Consider the following 6135-nt stretch of genomic DNA (forward strand, 5'->3'; position numbering starts at 1 on the left):
GCTATTTCAAACATGTAATTTGTTTGTTGTTTCAACAATAGAGTGATACAGATTCAACAGACAAATAATGCAGATTATTTTTTGCCTCTTGTTTTGTATTGAGGGTCATTTTCAAGCATGTCATGATGAGTAAGACTGAATGCTTTGTCATGATATCCCATCAGTGCATCACAATAGACCCTGCACCACATTATTCAACTAAATTAGTCTTCACTGTCATCTATGACTGCCTGTTGTTCAAAAATGAAACGGCACTGCAATAACTCCCATTAAAATATTCAGTCAGTCTCTAATTTCTGTTTTAGCAGCGCTGTGTACAAATTAGTTGATTTGTCGTAGTGACATAAAAGAAAATAATAAAACAAACATTTGTGCTAATAAATAACTAGAGCCTAGATCTAGAATGTATTTTCTAACTATCTTTGCCCTTTCAACCTCTGTACTTAAACACCTGCTACCAAGCATCTGAAGGCAATCTCAGCGCCTTTTGCTGTAGACCAGTGCTATGATCAACACATCACGACTCACTCTCATCCTACACCCACGCATTTCAAACGCAATAGCATACAGTAGTTCAGTCTGCCAAGTGTCATAGAAGGTGCTAGTGCCATAACAGTGCCACCTACTGTACAGCTGGTAATATGTGGACATAGTATTAATCACTATCATCTTTCTTTTCAGCGCCACACTCCGGAGCTCATCCTTACACGTGAATACTTTCGTTATGTTCACAAACAGTGTGACTCACAAAAAATGTCCTTTTCATACGACAGTTTACATACAGTATGGATGCTGCTATATGAATGATCAGTTGCTAAGCATTAGTATCATCAGTACCAGGCGTGAGTTTTTCTGTCATGTTTTTAATAACTGACACCAACTTTTTTACCTCAGTGGAGACCAGAGCACAAGCCACGTGCAAACAACAATTTTTGGATCCAAACCTACTGTGGCCGAGAAAGCTCATCGCACTGCAAATAGAAAAAACACCTACGAATTAAGAAAACAACTTCATCAATTTGACAACAGGCACCCTGCAAATGCTCACAACACAACCAAACAAATGCGCTGCAAATAAAATTCTTTATTTGGCTGCGTTGTGAGTGTTTGCAGCGCGTTTGTTGTCAAATTGATGAAGTTGTTTTCTTGATTTACTGGTGCTTTTTCTATTTGCATGTGTTTTCTGAAGTTGCAGCACGTTGAGCTCTCTCGGCCACCTTACAAACCTTCAGATGACACACTGCTACAATCTACCCCTATGTGAGACACATTTAAAGGCAGGGTAGGTGATTTTGTTTAAATACATTTGTTATGCTGGTTGAAAGTCTCTTCACATCTCAATGTATTTATAGGTATATAATCTGTGGAAGGCGTGTTCATGTTCGTCCAATCTTATCCCTCGGTCCGAGGGTTATGATAGGCTGTCATACCTGTCTGTCAACATATATGCATACCTCTGCGCACGCTGTTCGCGCAGACATGATACTTCATCAGCACGTTCCACTCTATTGCAGACAGAGCGAGAATGGAAGGCGTTAATATTGCAATGTTATGAGCTTTGTAGAGTAATGTTTTCTCACTAGTGAATGAGACATGAGGTAATCTCGTTCCCTAATGGTTATTTTTAGGTTATTTTTTTGCAACCATAAAATAAAGTTCCCAGAACGTTGCAGGGTAGTTATTTTAAATAACCTAAAAATAACTTATTCAGAACGTTCCCTTATGGTTATTCTCAGGTTATTTTTATAATCCTGTAAAACTATCTTTACTGAAACCGTAAGATAGTGAAAAGTTGCAGATGTTAATGTGTAATGACCTATACAGATGTCACGAATCTGGTCTATAAACTTCCGCTCACTCACCACCAGAGGTCACCCGCTCTTCGTAATTACGACGTCAGGTGTGTTCAGGTCAGTTTAGTTGGCACAAGATGGCGGTGTACCTTCTTTTAATAAATTACAAGAAAATACAACAGGGTTTTTTTTACTTGGATTTCATTAACTAGCTGCGTAACAAGAATATGACCAATTTAAGTTTATAGAACAACTAAACTATCAATTTAAACAAATTTACCATCAACTACAGACGTTGCATCCATCGATTCCACCATGTTTCTCATTGACACACCCCCAACTCGGAAACTTGGGGCTTAAAGAAAATTTTGAGTTTCCCCACTCGCAATAACGACTTTGTGGTGGCATTCATGTGCGTTCAACTCGTAAATACGATCTATCCGACATGACTCGAACGCACCATTAGTCTAGTCTCGTTGTGTTTCCTGATTTCCTGGTTTCTGATTCTTGCCCGTGTATCTTGGATTTACCTTTTGCCTTGCCATTTCGGATACTGATTACCCATTGCCTGTGTTTGGATTAACCCTTTGGATTACCCTGTTTAGACATTGTTCGCCGGCGATTGACCACGCCCGTTTCCTGGACTATTCTTGTGTCTTGCCCTCAATACACCTGTTGCCATTGTCTGACCCTCGCCTGTTTCTGACCACGCCTTTGAATAAAAGCTTGCATATGGACACACCCCCAACTCGGAAACTTGGGGCTTAAAGAAAATTTTGAGTTTCCCCACTCGCAATAACGACTTTGTGGTGGCATTCATGTGCGTTCAACTCGTAAATACGATCTATCCGACATGACTCGAACGCACCATTAGTCTAGTCTCGTTGTGTTTCCTGATTTCCTGGTTTCTGATTCTTGCCCGTGTATCTTGGATTTACCTTTTGCCTTGCCATTTCGGATACTGATTACCCATTGCCTGTGTTTGGATTACCCCTTTGGATTACCCTGTTTAGACATTGTTCGCCGGCGATTGACCACGCCCGTTTCCTGGACTATTCTTGTGTCTTGCCCTCAATACACCTGTTGCCATTGTCTGACCCTCGCCTGTTTCTGACCACGCCTTTGAATAAAAGCTTGCATATGGATCCGCACACCTCTCGTCTTGTCGGCACAGTTACAACAGAGCCCTGAAATTCGTTTAATGCAGCATTTATTAAAATAAAGAAATTAGATCAATCAAATCGCAATTTAAATTATAATATTAAGCCAGGGTTAAGCTATAAAAAATCACACATTCATGGGGATTGTTTTATCTTCATTTACTGCGCACCTCTGATCTGCACGTGCTTCTCCAGCATGCGCTTTCACCTGTCTTTCACAGAGAGCCACGCGCTCGCAGAATTTAAAATTCATTTTTCGTTTTACCGGCTGATTGACTCGCTCGTTTGTCGATCTCTTTATTGAATGATTACTTAAAATTAATAGATTTATGAGAGTAAATATCATTTCGAAGGGATTTAAAATACCTAACTGAAGAGAACATGATGTTAAGCAAGAGGTTTTTGTTTACAGATCAAAAGAAACAAACTGTACACTTCAGTGGTAAGAAATGAATGTACTGATATCCTACTTTAAGTAAAGTCATTTTTTATTCTTTTTTATATTTATATATATATATATATATATATCTGTGAATAAATGTCATATTTTATGAACCATACATTGTGTTAAAGTCATTTTTGTTTGGTGCTGAAGAAATGTAAAATCTGGGTACTCCGTAATCTTACATATTAATGAACAGATTTAATCTTATTTAATCTTACATATGATGGTTGATGTGCTCAGATTATTACTTAAACAATAGATAAAAACAAGATGTGGTTTGTATTATACTGATTAGGCATCCATACAGATAATTTCCATGCTATACTGGGTCACGAGTGTGCTGGATGATTACTGACGTACAGCAGGGTGATCATATCGGAGTAAAGAGGTTAGGGAAACGTTATAATAATGTTCTGGAAACATTAGATTAACGTTCTGGGAACCAAAAACTAATGTTCTGGGAACGTTAAATTTTTTTTTCCCTGGCTAACAAAAAAACCCCATAAAAAACATTCTGGGAACCAAAAACTAATGTTCCGGGAACGTTCTGGGAACCAAAAAGTGTTCGCTGGGTTCAACCCTCTACCAACCCTGTTGAAATGATTCATAAAGAAGATTACTAGTTATTCGTTCTGTAATTGTATTAGCGAAATGTAGGCTATCTAATGACTCATTTCTTTTTGTGAACCAGAAACATACAGCGTCAAGTTGTCAAATTCACAAAGGAATGACTGTAATGAATTTAATATTTTTGTTAACCAAAAATATGCAGGGAAAAGATGTCAAATTCCCGAACGAATGACTCTAGCAAACCTTACAGTGAATTGTTTAAATGACAACATGTTTTCCCAGGTGAAAAAGAAATATATTTAAATTGTGCTTTTTCAGACATACTTACTATATTTAAATACTATACTAAGTGCATATTAAATGTATTATATTGAAACAACTTTAAGTATATTAAGTGTATTTCAAGATATGTTTAAGTTGGATTTTTATCTAAAATGATTTATGAAATCTATTTGTAATATATTTAATATATTGAAATTGTGTTAAAATGGAACCACTTTAAGTATATTTAGTGCAATTTAAGTGTATTCCTTAAAATACATTTAAAATGTCCTTTTAATACTTAATGATCTACAGTTAGAGTATATTTGAAGCATCGTTTTAATGTACTTCAAGTACATTTCAATTGTATTTCAGCTCATTGGAAATGCATTAGCATTACACTACTAGTATATTATAAAGCTGCTTTCTTCAGTACATACACACTTTGATATCTAGAAAACTTTAATGTATTATATATTGTTGTGTACATTACAAATATTCATAAAGTACACTAAAAAAGGACAGCAGTATATATACTTTGGTGAAAAACAAAACAAAACATACTATTAAATGTATTAAAAATGCACTTGAAATACAAGTATGTTTATATTACTACAAACATACACAAGTAATACTTTATAAAAAAAGACTGAAAAGCTATGGCAGAGCTATCTTTTCCATTTGTAGAACATGGGATGGTGAGAGGCAAAAGTGCGGGGATGATGGCAGGATGTGGCGAAGGGATGGTGATGGGAGGATGATGATGGTGATGATGCCCTGGCAGCTTAGATGGTGTTTGGCATGTGGCACAGACCCAGAGTATCCCAGTGCTGACAACACACGGCGGAATCGAGGGAGCGAGGAGCCAAGATGTAGATGGTGTGGCTGTCAACATCTGAGGGCCGACCGATGGAGACAGAGCTGGTGGATCCGAAGGCGCAGATGGTGGGCTGATGGAGCTGACCGTCGTCGCAGGTTCCGGAGACCTGGGCACAGCCTAGTATTCTTGACTCCTGGCAAACAATAATTTGCACCAGAGCCTTGCAGCTTTAGAAAAAAACAAAACAGAAACTAAATTAAATAACAGATTTTTACATGAATTACTGAAAGCAAGCACAAATTAGCCAGCTGGAATGGACACATTGCTAATGTTTTTCTTCCAAGATTGACCAAATCACCCTCCATTAGGCTTGATTCAAAAATCTCTATAACAGAGATGATACAACATGAAAATATACTTACTATTCCTTTGCTTGTCTCTGCACTCAGATTTCAGTTTGTCTTCTATAGCAGCTGATCTGAAAAACAACAAATGTTAATATTTCACACACACACAAAAGCAAATGATGATTGATCATTTTTTTTTCTTTTTAAAAATGACAGTACGCGGAGAACAATGTACCTGGTCGGTAATATAGTCAAAAACCTTCCCAGCCTCAGCAGTTTCAGATGTACTGTATGCTCTCATATAAGCAACCCTTCTTACAATTTAATCTTTGTTCTTATCTGTAATGAGAAATATATATTAGAAAATAAAGGCGATAAGGTTGTCAAGCTTGAACAAATATAAACACCAATCAACGAACACTACCACAGTTGGCTAATCAGCTCAAGACAAAGTAATTGTATGTTCATAATCATGGTTTTTCAAAGATCATTAACCTCATTACAATGAAGCCAAATTGTTCAGGAAATCTGAAATAAATAAATAAATAAACAACTTCATTTTGCAAATAAAAGAATGTTAATGTTGTACATGTTATAATGACTAATTTTGCCAATGCATGTCAGAAACACGACTTGCACAGACAAATTAGGTTAATTAAATCTTACCTGAAGTCACAGTGAGGTTCCAAAAGTCAGACGCCATACACGCTTGCAGAAGCTGGTAAAAATAAGAACATAC

The sequence above is a fragment of the Sinocyclocheilus grahami genome, unplaced genomic scaffold (genome assembly GCF_001515645.1).
Source record: "Sinocyclocheilus grahami isolate Dianchi unplaced genomic scaffold, SAMN03320097.WGS_v1.1 scaffold514.1, whole genome shotgun sequence".
In the NCBI taxonomy this organism is placed as follows: Eukaryota; Metazoa; Chordata; class Actinopteri; order Cypriniformes; family Cyprinidae; genus Sinocyclocheilus; species Sinocyclocheilus grahami.